The 15,538-nt window shown below is 44.1% G+C and overlaps 1 protein-coding gene across 1 annotated transcript in view; it reads right to left on the bottom strand.

The window, feature by feature from the left end:
* LOC133354580 (netrin-G2-like) overlaps positions 1–9,694 on the bottom strand; it is a 172,849-nt gene extending 163,155 nt beyond the window's left edge. The window contains 1 exon segment of the mRNA XM_061571527.1: positions 9,155–9,694. The gene's annotated coding sequence lies outside the window, so the exon portion shown is untranslated.
* Between the last annotated feature and the right edge of the window lie 5,844 nt (positions 9,695–15,538).

Below are 15,538 nucleotides of genomic sequence, written 5' to 3'. Positions count from 1 at the left end.
ATTTGGCTGCTATGTATTTCCAGGTGAGCCACTTCGTTGAGCTATCATTTGTGTCCAGGTTGCTTCTGAAAAAAAACTATATTGCTCAGGGGGCCTTACCTGGTTAAAATGAAAATGGAAGTAAAAATAATTAGTCGTTTATTAAATGCCCTAATAATTAAAGCTGTAGTTTTATCTTCAAGAAAAACTCAACAATGCTGCCACGAGACTAAAGGACGTCAACTATCGTGATATTTGTGTCCTAGGCGGTATATAGAGTTGCTGCGTGATTTTTCCAAAATCCCGGTTAATAAGAATAGCTGTAATTCGATTATGCATATGTAGGTATGCATGTGTGTGTGTGCATATGTTTGTAGATGAGACGAAAATATGTTGAAACGTATATTCGTGTAAATTCTGTGCTACGACTAGCACTGTACATCGCAATATAAAACGTTACTATTTTATTCACCTGGTGAAGTCCACTGAGCTATGAGCTCTTTTTCAGAAGTGACCTGGCCACACATGATAGTTCATTGAAGTGACTTTATCATCATATGTGGGAGTTTATAGTCACAGCCAAATCATCTAAACACATGCTTCTAAATGTGGAGGGAAAAACTGGAGATTCTAGATTTGAAGCTTTCGTGACTGCAAAGATTCATACATACTCTTAGGTTTTATCGGTAAAGTCACGTAGGTAAAAATAAATAATAAAAATAAATTAATAGAAATAATAATAGAAATACAATTATAAATCACGACGTTTCGGAGGCAACACAAGTCCCGTCATCAGGTGGGACCGTCACAGCTAAATTTAAGGCCAGCGTCTCGAGAAGCTGTGACTTCTTGTCTCGTTGTCTGTTAAAAACTCTAACAGATAGGTGAAATTCCTCCCCGTAGAGGGTATTAATTCTAGATTTGAAGCTTTCGTGACTGCAAGGATTCATACTCTTAGGTTTTTTCGGTAAAGTCATGTAGGTAAAAATAAATAATAAAATGTTGCATCCAAAACGTCGTGATTTATAATTTTATTTCTATTATTATTTCTATTATTTTATTTTTATTATTTCTTTTTACCTACGTGACTTTACCGAAAAAACCCAAGAGTATACAAACTGGAGAACCTGGAGAGAAATCCACGCAACCGACATGGGGAGAGAGGACACGCAAATTCCAAATAAACAGGCATCATCAGGGGTTGGGATCGATGGCCACGACCTCTTGCATGCCAGGCGAGGGAGATAACATCACGGCCGCCGTGGAGTGGTGGGTTGTAAAATAGAAGCACTGTAACAGTATTATCTCGAGGGGATCGCTTGTGATTAAATTAATCAGTGCAATTAGTTTCGTTCATTGCTGGTTCATTGTTGGATATGCCGATTGTACAGAGGGATACTTAAATGAACATTAGACAGTCCCAAAAATAAAATGTCTAATTACTCCTCCCTGAGTGGCAGGACATGAACCAAACACTTCTCACCGTCTGATTCACCTTGACTTTGTTTTACACCCTTGGCTATTTTGCCACAGTCCACAAAACATTATTACATCCTGAACGGATGCCTTATTCTCTGTCCCCCTGCTACAGCAGAGGTGTAGGGAATTTCAACAAGACCTACATCTCTGCTTTATTGACCTGGTCAAGGCCTATGATGCCATCAATAGGCCAGGTCTCTGGATTATTCTTTATGCGTTCGGGGTCCTTGACCCACTGCTCACAATCATTAAGGATCTTCATGACGGTGGGCAAGCCCGGGTAAGACTGCGTGGACGGCAGTCAGAGCCATTCCCTTTTCACCTTGGGGTATGACAGGGATGTCCTCTGGCTCCTACAGCCACCCTAGAACAACAGCGGAGGGCGGAGGAGTGACGTTCCCAACAATGAGCAGAGCGCCGCGTGGATAAAACGCAGGAAGTTGACAAAGCAGGGAGCACAGGTTGTGCATCTGCCAGTTATCTCAGGCAGTCAACCCATGGCACCTGGGTCTGTCCTGTGACCTCTTGTAAGCGAACCTTCAGCACTTCACATGGCCTCAAAGTGCACTTAACCTGGCAAAAGTACTCTAGTGAAATCACCGTTAATGGCTAATTGCGACCCTTGCCGTGTGTGCGTGTGTATGTATGTGAACCAGTATGTGTTTAGAGGACAAGTGCCATGTTGGTTGTGCTCTGTATTTAGTTTGTTGCCTTTCCCCTGCACCTCCGATTAGCACAGTAGGCTATGTGCGGTTCAGAATAAGTTCAACATACATACGTACATCACAATCATTGTGACACATATTCAATTCTTCGTCAGTTATACCACCGGTTTTCTGGGCATTCACTAGATTGACTCAGCCTTAAACAATGCCTGTTGTGGGTGAGTCAAGAGCGCTGGGGAGACAGGCGTGGCTGCATGGGAAGGAGGCTATGATGCTCACACCAGCACCACATTGTGTGCTGAGCCGAGTTTGTACTCAATGATTTCGATAGCACGACACTTGTCTTCTCGCAAAACAGCGGCCCTGGATCGCTAGACAAGGGATATTTACTCTGCGTCACAAACGTTTGAAGGCGCACCATGGTGGCGAGGTGTTAATTCCCTCGCCTGGTATGCAGGAGGTCGTGGTTTCGATCCCGACCCTGACTGACTGCATTTAGAATCAACGTGTGCGTTTAGACTTTTTGGCTGTTATAAATGTCCACGTGATGAGCCAAATGCGTTGAGCTAACATATGTGGCCAGGTCGCTTCTGAAAATGAGCTATATAGCTCAGTGGCCGATACCTGGTAAAATAAAAAATAGTTTCGTTTATAGTTTTGTTCCCCAGAGCCTGTTTTACATTGCATTTTTGTCCTTTGAGTTAAGTCATTTAGACGTGAGTGTGGGTAATTTGCCTTCACATTCATGAACGTTATGAATCCATGTTTAATTGTTTTGTCTTGCAGTATTTATTGAACACAGACGTCTGTCCACACACAGATGTTTGTGTTCAATAAACACATTCTTGCGGAGGGAGCTGGTAGGAACGTCGGGTTGCTCGGTTAATGGCCAGGGTCAACGGCGGCGTGGTGTATTCCGCAAATATGCCCGACTGTGAGGGCGGGCACAAGCTGGCGTGAGTAGGTTAAACGTTGAGTTTTATAAGGGCACCTTATAAAACTCAACGGTGACCAGCCCCTCCCCACCCAGCCCCACCCAGCCCCTCCCCACCCACCCCTCTCCACCCAGCCCCACCCTCCCCACCAGCCCCTCCCCACCCTCCCCTTCCCACCCAGCCCCTCCCTCCCTCCCCACCCAGCCCCTCCCTGCACGACGGACGGACGGACACAATAATCCCGTGTGGGCTGGTGTAACCAGGAGGTTCCTACCAGTATTACTGTGGAGTACATGTTTTATGAATACACGTAGATCACAAAGTAGAGCTGTACAGCGCAACACATGCTCACGAAACACATCTTAGTATTTCGTTACTCATACTTCGTAATGTGTTTAAACCAATGCTGTTAATATTATTTGCAAGGATTTACAATCCTTTTTGAATTCGCTGCTGGATGAAGGCCTCCCCATACACCGTTCTGGCTATGCACTGCTCTGTAAACCGAAATCCGATTAGCACGGTTGGCTACGTGCAGTGCGAAAGAAGGTAAACGTCCATGGAGGTCACACTGGTAATCTTATCTGGTCATTCTCCCCACCCCCTTCCCACTTTCACTCATCCATGGTGATGTATGGCCAAGACACTCCGGGCTGGTGGAAGGGCGTCCACTGGAGAGAGTTCTAGAGAGTTTATCTAAAAGAGGGCAGATATTTTGGCCGGCTCTTCGACGCTGGCCCGATGCCATTGAAGAGGTGGGAGTCTCCACACTCGAGATATATAATTGGCTGTTCGGAAAACTACTTGGGCTTGGACAAAAAACACATCTCGAATCGATGACGGCCAATGGATGACACTTTTGATGGAATGACAGCCAGTGAAGAGAGAATGTGCCCAAGAATTTGACGATCACAGATGTGGAGTGATGACATCGGTTTATGGGCAGGGCATAGATTTTGGCTTTGCAGGACCATTAGGGATGGCCACTGTGTGGGCAGGCCTTCATCCAGCAGTGAGAAGACAATGACTGATGATGGTGAAGATGAGTTACACGTGCCTTGGTTACATTGAAATTTGTTGTTGAATTATTAATACTCTCCAGTGACCCGTAACTTTGCATTATGAAAACAGACGCGAAATATCACTGGAGATGCATAATTCACTTTGGTGCACAGTTTTGAGCCGGCTCTCTTATACTGTTTATTTAATAAATCAAATACTTATTTTATTCAATAAGCCAAATACTTATTTTCAAAACCATATTTGAAAAAGGCATCACATGTTTGGTCCAGATTAATTACAGTGCGGCTTTGTTTATTGTTGATTGAGCGTAGTGGATAGGGATTCGGCAACGTGGAATTAGGAATCCAATTTTCTTTTAATTCTCTCACACATGAGATTCTATTTTTTCCAATTGTAATTCTGATTGCAAGGTGCTTTTAGGGGTCTCTGCAGCAGATGGGGCGGGCAATATCCATGTTCACTTACACAATTGTTTGTTGTTGATTTTAAACTGGAGAACATGCACAGGTTTCTCCGAGGCAAGTCTATTCAGCCCGAACCTCACATTTCTGTGCAAGAGTATATGTTTTCTTCTTCAATTTAAATCGTAAAAAAACACACGAACTTACTGATGTAGATGGCTTATTACATCGCAGAATCATGAGAGGTGGTGGTGGCTCAGAAAAGCCTCCGTCCAGCAGTGAATCGACCATGGCTGATGATTGATGATGATAAAGGTGCAAGTAATGTGTTTGCAGAAGTAAATGATTTCGAAATAAGTGACAGACTTCGTAATTCAAACTTTATTGTCGGGGACTCTCCATGGTCTAACACTGCCCTTGAAACCCTGGCTCCAGCTAAGTGGCCGTGTGGATTTGGAGGCTCATGTTGAATTATATCACTGGGGGCTTATGAGCGCCTGGGTTCGAATCCAGGCAACCACTTGTGATTAAACAGTTTCTCAGGTAATGCGAACTGATTGCCTCAGTTCAGTCAAAAACCTATCTCACTTCTGATGGGTAAAAAATTCGTGACATTTGGTGAAACACACTTTAATTAACCCTTTCAGAGACGTCTGCAAATTTGCAGGATGTGGTTTGTCCCGCTCACCGCTGAATCTTCGAATGCGCGAGTGGTTTGCCGTTGATTTTATTTAGAGAGGCGTAGTAGCACCGTTGTTTTTAAAGACATTGTTACTCACCGCGGAGAATCCCAGCGACACAACCTCAACTCTACGATAGCCGGCGCCAAACTGTTTCGCATGCCCTCCTGCACGGCCTCGTGGGAGTCTAAGTACCGAAAAAGTTAATTTGTATTATTTTTTCTTCTGGTTCCATTCCGACGAACACATACGTCGTCGGAACAGCATTGGAAGAAAATGTGATGGCCTACACGTACGTCATCAGAACTGGAAAGGGTTAATGCAGCATGAGTGGGCAATATGTGGTGTTAGGTCATCTTCCTTTCCCTCCTATCAGTTCAAGAGTGACAGGGAGGCCGAATGACCTCCCTCCAACTTTCTTCTTGACCAGCTTGGTTGCTTTAGTGTCAGTGTTGGGGCAAGAGACCTCTATACTAGTTCCTCCAGAGGTAGTTATGTAGTGGCGTTATCTTCCACGGCCACTCCCTGGCATGACGTAACGCACTACGTTCTGCAGGATTGCCATCGTGGCAAGTGTCTCTGTCGCTTCCCTGAGCAAGTTGCCGAATTAGTATTTTGTTTTACAAACAACCTATTCTTAGATCGTATCTAACTTCAAATCGGCGAATACTCCTCAGAACTGGATGTAAGAGAACATTTACGACGAAAAATGTTCTTTGTGTTTCTCAAAATGCACGCGAAATAAAATGAACAAATTTTAAACAACGGTGCGTTTGGCAGCACTCTGCAGCCGATAGCATCAGACGTTCATATTTTGTTTGTTGCGGTTGCACCCGAATTAAGAGCCGCATGGCTCACAGTGCTGAACCTAATAAATGAACCTGAAACTTGAACTTACTGACGAGCCTTTGTTGGTGGCTTTCACGATTTGGCAGGGTGTTGCATAATGACTTATTTATCTATGCAAATGGCAGAACAGCGTCGACTGTGCCAATTTTTACGAGTTAAATCAGGCTATGTTTAAAGTCGTCTGTGTCACATGTGCACGGTTTTCGTTTGGCTCTTAATCCCTTGCCGTAGTTATCTGGCGAATGAATAAATCATGCGTTTCTATGCCAGTGCAATGCACGTGCTTTACAGCTGTTAACCGACGGATGTTTTGACTACCATTATTTATTTACTTACTCGGCATCATCATGCCGCAGTACAATTTATAAATGAAATGTGTTGTAATTGGAGATGACTGAACACCACGGAATTTGTGTGTCAGTGATTATGCACCACCAGGTAATCCTTAGGGGATGGCACTTTTAAAATGTAGCTGTATTAACATTTTACGCAGAATGTTGGGTTATTACAGTGCTACAGTAGCATGTACTACTCCATTGCAGTTACTCTGAGGCTTGTGAAATATACGAGGTTAGAATGAATCTAACCGAAAATGTAGAGCATAATAAATGTACAATTCTTAGATTTTTGGTTACAAATATAAATAAAATATTCAAATATTCCTTTTCAATTCAGTTAATTGCATTTCACAATGGAAGAAAATAATTTGTACATTAAATTATAAATCCATACGGTTTTCATAGGAGCCCTCGAAACGTTGTGTACGCATAATCATAACGCCGGTGTTTAGGTCACAGATGAACATATTGTAAAAGCTGCGCCTCAAATAATTGAAACGTCAATTTCGAAGGCATCTGAAAACACTGAATTACAGTAATAAAATCAATGGGAATATGAGTGCAAATACTCTATATGAACAGCACCCGTATAATGCTTTTCCGAAATTGCACACAAATTTCACAGTACATTACACGGTGGGTTGAAATCAGGCGAATATGCTTTGGATCATGTGCACATTGTCATGATTATGATGCAGTGTTAACGTGCCAATGGTAATGTCTCATTGGGCACGAGAGAAGGGAGAGGGAGTGGCTCGCGATCGGAATTAATGAGTTCACATCCTGGTTGGGGGAGTGGGGGGTTTAATTCAGCCCATCATCTCTTCGCAACCTGATGATGCTGGGTGTAAACACCAGCGAAACGTCGCAGCCCTGCAAATGTTGGAAGATTACTCTGCAGCAGCAGCACCGGCGGTGGATCCGAAGAGGTTACGCATTTGGCACGTCCGATTCAACGTGGCACCCTTATTACTTGGCCGCGTCGGGTGGTGGAGGGTTTACGGCACACACTTTTTTACATGAGCTCACCCAAAAGAAACCACCTGTGAATATTTTCGCAGTCGACGAATCTAAGCGCCACTTTCGTGTGAAAGTCAACAAGAGTGGCCGTCCTCTTGATCAACTCGCACCTGCGGTGGGAACGTGGAATTTCCACCACTGGCTCTGGGATGTAAATATGAGCTGGGCATCTGAAAGAAATCACTTTGATTCTTTTAGTGTTTTTTTTGTGATTCTTCAATTGCATAAGAGAAGGTAGTGGAAGGCAAGTATCCGTAATAGTTTTATTTTCCTGAGCCTGTCGTTGGCTGTGCACGTGTACTGTGGTAGTTTCTCGCGGCCTCGTGCTCAGCTGTGCACATGCACTTCTCGATTTCCGATGTTTCTGAATCCGAATGGCTCAGCTAAACCACCGAGTAAAGCATTTTTTTTCTTACCACTTTGACTGCCAGATACTTCGTAAGTTTCATAAATTGGTAGCACTCCAAGCAATTTTGAAAGAAAGGAAAACAAATCCAGTTAGCACTTGTATTGTGGAGGGTAAGATTGTAAATTTGGGCTGGGGGCTTTATGGCATAATTCTGTGCGTCATCCTTTACCATCACCGATGAGCAGTAGGTGATCTCATTAACGCGAGACAGTGGAAACATGGATAGCCAAGAGGCAGACGTTGTAAATCACAAAACACCTTAGAATGAAGACCACAGTGTGAAAGTGTGAGATTAAAAATATAACATAAATGTTGCTGATAAATAATGACCTGGTTTTGTTAACATATGCAGTACAATACTAGCTTGCGTTCCCAGGAAACAATGGTGATTTACATAAAGCCTTAGGCTGTATTTAATTACGTAGGAAAAATTCTTCCATTGAACTTGTGAATTAAAATTTAAGGCCATGAAATTAATAAGCCTGTGCTTAATTTGCATGTGTTTTTCTTCTTTTGAATTAGGACACATCTAATGTAAGGCAATGTTTTTCACATACTCAGCATTTGCGCTTAATAGATACATACATATGCATGCATCATAAACCCACATGACTAACCCATTTATATTTCATATCATGTTTCCAAACAGGTTCAACATATTTTTTGCTGAATTCTGAACGAATCAATTGTCAGTCGTATGCGCATGAACACATTTAAATGAGCATTGAACACGGGATATTTCCATGTTCCCATTTATCAATGCCAGTTGGAATGGCAATCACAGTCTCTATTATGCCTTCACTTTCAAGACTGAACCTGATGTAGTAGTGACGTGGCTGACATACAATCTTGTAAATAACAATACTATACAAAATCATCACAAACTGTGCTTAAATTTAGCATATTATTGGTGAGCGTCAGAGGTTTCGGTAATTAAAACTGTACACATATTCTGCCCCTTAGGGAGTGGCTTGTTAATTGGCTTGTGCGAATTACAATTAATTTATTTATATCGCTCAATTAGCCGCAACCACACATTTACACATTTCGGCATCTACATGGCAACTGTGGTTTCGCAAATATCCGAAGCCAGCAGCACACGACGACCCCACAACTTTTTTTCTTTCCAACACGTACAAATGTCAGCGCACATGCGGCACCGTATATGCGAATTTAACCGTTGCGATCGCGTTTCACAAAGCAAACCTCCTCCACTGTGTGCTTGTGAGCGCGCGCGTTACATTAACCATCTTAGTCGCATGCTTAGCCCTCGTGCTAAACTTGAGCCGAGTGCGACACTTCTGACGTTTCCGAGGGAGACAGAATTCGAAGGGAAGGGGGTTCGGATGTGAAAGCGCGCGTGTTACTCACGGTACCTTTCGTGGCAAAGTGACGCTTTCGCTTGGCAGTCGGATGCTTGCGTTTTCATTGTTCAGCAAAAACACATTCGAGTAGGAAAAGAACAACACGGTAAAATAACAACAGAATTCTCAGACTGGTGGCAAAGTTCACCCTTGGCTCGACGCTCCTGAGAGAGAGAGAGTGAGATAAGCGCCGTTCGTGAAAGTGTCAGTTGCGTCTTTTTTTTCTTCCCCCCCGTTAGAGTGAACAGAATCGAGACAACCTTCGGGCGTAGGACGGTGCCTAAACAGCATTAATAAAAAAAACACATGAATATCTATTCGAGTTTTTGAAAAGGAAAAGACGTTCGAGTTAAATAGCGGTGAAAACGAGGGACCCTTGCCACGGATGAGGTCAGATGACTCTTCCTCGTGCGTCTGCTGCCTTCCGTGGCAGGCACACGTGAGTCCGCGCGCGGAATGCTCGCGGCGCGTGTCTCGACGCGGGGGAGACTTTGTAAGCTCCTCCTGTTGCCGCCCGCACCGCTCTCGCGCTGCCTTTCTCACTCAATTGCGTCCGCGGCTGCCAACCCCGCAGTCTCGCGCTCCTCTTCCAATCCAGTTTTTATTGATAAATCTTTAATCCTCCCCCCCCCCTCCCTCTAATCCATTATTCATGGCTTTGTCCCAAAGAAGCAACCGCACGCTCCACGCGTTCTCTCAACGCTGCTCGTCCCGCCGATACCCCCCCACCAACACCCCCTGCCCGCCGCGTCCCAATTGGCCTCGTTGTCAAAAGTGGCTGCTTGCCCAAAAAAATGGGCATCTTTGAGAGTTGGATGACCGGCCGAGGTCATGGCTCACATGCTCGCAGCGTAGGATAGATCCTTACACGGGCCAACAGTCCCGACCCCATTGCTTTAAAGGCAGGGGCTTAAGTGTGCCCACGTGTTGAAATGCACAATGTTCGCAGAGCCGCTCAGGGGGCGTTAATAATGTAATAGTGAGAGTCAGTGTGGAGTCGGTGAAGGTAGGATATTGGTAAGGACCGGTTCGGTTATTAACGTTGGTCGTGGTTGGGAATCTAACGCAGGTTGCCTGGTTCACTGAACACTGCCCAAATTTGAACACAATCATTCGACGCCAAGCTATTAATACTCTACAGTATGTCCGATGTTTTTTTTCTTCTGTAAATGATGCATGCTCTCATATAATGACCCATACACATACATCCAATGGGAATGGTTTAATTCACCTGATGCCATTAATAATATTTCAACGTCATCAACATAATCATGCATTCTCTTACCACTGCTGTGTGTCGTTGAAATATGAAATGCACCAAAATGTAATTCCATCATCATCATTCTATCCATCATCTCAAAAGCGTCGCATTTATAATAAGGTTGCGGAATTATCAAATGGGATGAACGTGCTGATGTTAACTTTTACAGTTGCAGCACAGTGACAGAAAAGAGCGATCAATATTTTACTACCAGCTGTTCTATTTGGCCTGGAAATTTACTGTAAGTGCTGTGGTGGAAGCATCTGTCTTCTCAAAGAGGCACCGCATTATTGCATTGATGAAAAAAGGAACATTCCAAGCGTGTGAAGATGTCACGACGTTTTTTTTTTAAATTGTCGTAATTTGCAGTCTTTAGACTGGCTAGGTGTCTGTGTGTATAAATGTACGATTTGAATAGGCAGAGACTGATTGTTTTTTTTACACAAAAACAAAACTCACTTCAGCAAAGTTCAAGGAACGTGAAAGGTCAGTCGACACAAAACGTTGGTCGTTTTTGTTTCCCTCCATTATAATTGTTCAACTCTGTTTTTGCATTTCATCTTCAACATTCTGTTTTTTTTCTATGTAGATTTGCGAAAAGAGGACGCAACACTGGGGTTGTGCATATAGTCCAATTTAGCATTTGAAATGTTTTAAGGTTTCACTGGAATTCGTGGATATTCACGAGGGGACTCGATTGTTCTACTTTTCGCTGCTCTTTAGAAACATCAAACAAACCTGTCCCACATACAGAACATCCCTTAAGGAATTGGCAAACATCCCACATTCAGAACCCAGCAATCCTTCTGAACAAGGGCATTGACACTTAGTATGTTGAGAAATGTGTTTAGGAGCATAAGTTGGACGATGTGTTGTGTTTTTATATGTATGTATAATCTCAGGTTTTTTTCGGTAAAGTCACGTAGGTAAATAAATAAATAATACGTTATAAAAATAATAGAAATAAAATAATAACTCACGACGTTTCGGAGGCAACACAAGCTTCCGTCTTCAGGTGTAACCGTCACAGCACAATTGCTGTATCAAGTACTTGGACTCAATTGTTCTACTTGTCGCTGTTCTTTAGAAACACAATTGCTGTATCAAGTACTTGATACAGCAATTGTGCTGTGACGGTTCCACCTGAAGACGGAAGCTTGTGTTGCCTCCGAAACGTCGTGATTTATTATTTTATTTCTATTATTTCTTCTATTCTTTTTATTATTTGTTTATTTTTTTTACCTACGTGACTTTACCGAAAAAACCTAAGAGTATGAATCCTTGCAGTCACGAAAGCTTCAAATCTAGAATGTATAATCTCACCCAGTTATTAATATTTTTACCATCGTTGTTAAGTGAACACGATCACAATTATCTCTGTCCTCAAATGTTGAACTTCTTTCGCACTGTACGTCGCCAACGGTGCTAATAGGAGGTGCGGAAATGAGTGCTGCCCATGCTCAAACAAGCATGGGTAGTACTCGTTTGGCCGACTTCAGTCTAAATAAGTAATATTTAAAAACCTTGTTTTAAAACACGCTTTTATGAAATGTACTAGTAATGGCAGAACTCCACGACTCCAGGAAGTGGCCCCGAAGCTTGCCATGACGTAAGGGACCGTGGGCAATTAGACCCAAGCCGAAACATAACATATAAAAAATAATGTTTAAAAATATATTTAGATTTTTATGTTAGAATATAGTATTGTCATCAGTATGACATAAGTATACCAATGTTGCAGTCGATACCACATTGGGAAGTGGGGTTAAATTGAGTTACAAGATTTGAGGATACAACAACGACAACAACAACAGACAGAGTGAGTTAATACTGGTAGGAACCTCTTGGTTACACCAGCCCACAGGGGATTATTGTGTCCGTCCGTCCGTCATGCAGGGAGGGGCTGGGTGGGGAGGGGAGGGTGGGGAGGGGCTAGGTGGGGAGGGGCTGGGTGGGGGGTGGGAGGGGTGCGGCTGGGTGGGGAGGGGCTGGTCACCCCGTGGTGCCCTTATAAAACTCAACGTTTAACCTACTCACACTGGCTTGTGCCAGCCCTCACAGTCGGGCATATTTGCGGAATACACCACGCCACCGTTGACCCTGGCCATTGACCGAGCAACCCAACGTTCCTACCAGCTCCCTCCGCAGGAATGTGTTAAAAAGCGTGTTAAAAAATAGTTTGGACCAAGGTAAAAAAAAAAATTCAGTCCGTGTCAGCACCCAGGTAACATCTTCTTAATTCACCAACGTTTGCAATGCCCTTCACCAGTTATTATCAATATACAGAGATTTTGAAAGCAAAACAAAGAAACAAACTCAGGCACCGTGTGATATATTTCTGGCCACCCCATTGTACGAGTTCCAGGGGTCCTTTAGCTCCATGTTCACTTTCTTCTCTTTGTCCGATTTACCGGCTTTGATCTCTTTTCGAATTCGTCAGATTCCAAAAGTGGGCTCCCCTCTTATTTTGAGCAATGGGGTGGCACTCATTTCCTGAGCCCAAGGGTGACAATTCCACGTGTCTGTTGGGTTGGGAGAACACATTTCAAGAGGACACCCGCTGCACCAATATCTTGATACTGGCAACAGGCTCTCATCGTTGGGACCCCCCCTGTTTGTCTTCTGCACAAAGTGTTAATTATTTTAGTCACCAAAGATGGATGAACGGCTCGACGATCCCTGACCTGGTTTTTAATTCGCAACCTTCTGATTGCAAGCCATGCACCACTGAGCCACGGTTGGCTACGTACGGTGCCAAAGAAGTTCAACATGCATACGTACAGCGTTTAGAGTTGGACAGAACACAAGTTCCACCTTTCTACTTCCATAGAACAACTACAATCAACTCGTCAGAATGCAGAGATCATCTCCGGCCGGGATTCGAACGTGGAACCTTCCGGTGGCGGGTCAGGCGCCGAGTGTGCATGGTTTCAAGGTGAATGGGCGACTACTCCGAGTGGTCGGATGAATAGTGTCGCCTGGGTTGGACGGGCGATGGGGCAATGCTGTGAAATGAACTGATAATTATGAATCCCCCGTGCGTCACCCTGCTCAATAATTCTATCCAAAATATTGTGGAACAACAGCCTCAGTTTGCCCTGCCCTTGGCTCGTATACGCTTGTTGACTTTGGTGTTCTCCTTCACTGGCTGATGATCGTAGCCATTGGTTTAAGGTTCCCTGCGTTAAATAATTAACCTGCCCTTTCTTTTATCATAACCTCCCTTTTTCCAGTTCCTGCCGTGCCTCTTTGGTGCTGATTTATGCATTTATTTTGTATTGTTCATTCCGTCTATCGTCTTACCGCCCCGCATGTTGCCTTTCTGTCAAATCATTAGAAAACCCTTGGAAAGGTGAAATAGTTGTATGTTAATTTTTCAGGACAGCAGGACCATTTCTCCATAATTAATGCTGGCTTAATGGATACTGGCAGACGATATCGCTGAACTAAAGTGGAGCAATTTATCATAGCTTTTTTTTAATACCCCTATGGACAGTGCCTTTGCTCTCACACTCAACACTCAGCCCTTACGAAAATGTTCCATATTTATGCCCCACAACATGGCTCTATTGCGGCCAGGAGGGAAGAGTCAGCTCAGGTTTTTACATTGCCTTTAAGTGTGAAATGTAATTTGCAGTCGTTAAAGCATGCCCACACTTATCAGCACCCTCAACCTTGGAATGGTGTCATTCTACTCGACCTTCGTGTCGTTTAAAAAAAGAAATTGTATTCTTTTCTCTAATTTTTTTTTGTAATCAGTGGATGTGTCATTAAATTAATGTAAGTGGCTGCTCGGGCATGGCGTAGCTTTTACCACCAAAGTGTCTCCTCTGCTCATCGAGCACAGGGGCTGTGCGCTTCTCTCTTCAGAGCTGGAATGATCTGTGGATGAGGTTGATTGATTGACTATTTTATTTTTCGGTCGATGGCTCGGGACTTCATTAAAAATGTTAGCCCCCTGCACATCCTGCTTCCCGAAGGCAGGAAACCCCCTTACAAGGCATGGCCAGCGTGACGTCAATGGCGCCGCAAAGCTCCGCCCATAACCTCCCGTCCAGTGGCACATGTGAGGGCAGCAGAAATGAGTCCGTTTTTCAACAACTTCTGTCCCATCCAATTAGACGGCAATCGAATTGATTGTCCGATATAATCAGTTACTTAAACAATAATCGGATAGGTCAGATCAGCTGCAGTGATAGAAATGTAACATTCCAGTGGCAGGGCCATTATATCAATTGAAATCCACCGCTGACTTCTCACGAATTGATACTTGCTAAACTATTCAAACTAAACCATTTTAAAAATGTATCACGTAAGGCCCACTGAGCTATTTAACTATTTTTCAGAAGCGACTTAGCCACAAAGTATAATTCAATGAAGTGACTTATCACGTGGAAATTTATAAAAGCCAAATACTCTAAACGCATGCTGGTTCTAAATGTGACGGGAAACACGGAGGACCTGGAGAAGAATCCACACGACCACGGGGAGAGAGACATGCACACTCCAAATATACGGCGTTAGGGCTGGGATCGAACCCACGCCCTCCTGTGTACCAGGCGACGTCATTAACACCTCGCCACCCAGAGGGATGATGGGCTGAGACAACCCCTGACCAGAGTTTGAACTCCTAAGATTGTTGTTCCGAATCAATAATTTATATCTTTTGAGTTGATAAATACTATTTTATGCATGACTAGCTTTATTACCCGGGCTTCGCCCGGGACTTGGATTCACCACAACCGACCGCCTTTGTCTCCCCAGTGGCGATGTTCACACACCACACCAGTTACTCGTTGGAGGCTGAGTCGATCCTAGGGGAGGTCCAGGACCGGTTCAAATAATCGTCACCGGTGGTGGCCGTGAGCGGGAATCGAACCCGGGTCGCCGGGTTCGTAGCGCAGCGTGCTAACCACTACACCACCGCTCCCCCCCCCACACACACGCGCGCGCGTCCATAGGTACACATACACGCGCTTGCTGCACACACACACAACTTTCATGGTGCGTACGGCAGTAAACGACTGAAATAATAAACCAATGCTGCGCGAAGAACGCCTTAGACCTGCAACACATTTGTATGTCACTTTACCCGCGGAGGGTTGTGGGGGGGGGGGATGCGTGACGTCAGCAGG

Source organism: Lethenteron reissneri, chromosome 48 (genome assembly GCF_015708825.2).
Source record: "Lethenteron reissneri isolate LAM-NWPU_2019-01 chromosome 48, ASM1570882v1, whole genome shotgun sequence".
NCBI classification, from domain to species: Eukaryota; Metazoa; Chordata; class Hyperoartia; order Petromyzontiformes; family Petromyzontidae; genus Lethenteron; species Lethenteron reissneri.
Note: the sequence above shows the minus strand (reverse complement) of the source record. Positions and strands in the feature narration are given on the sequence as shown.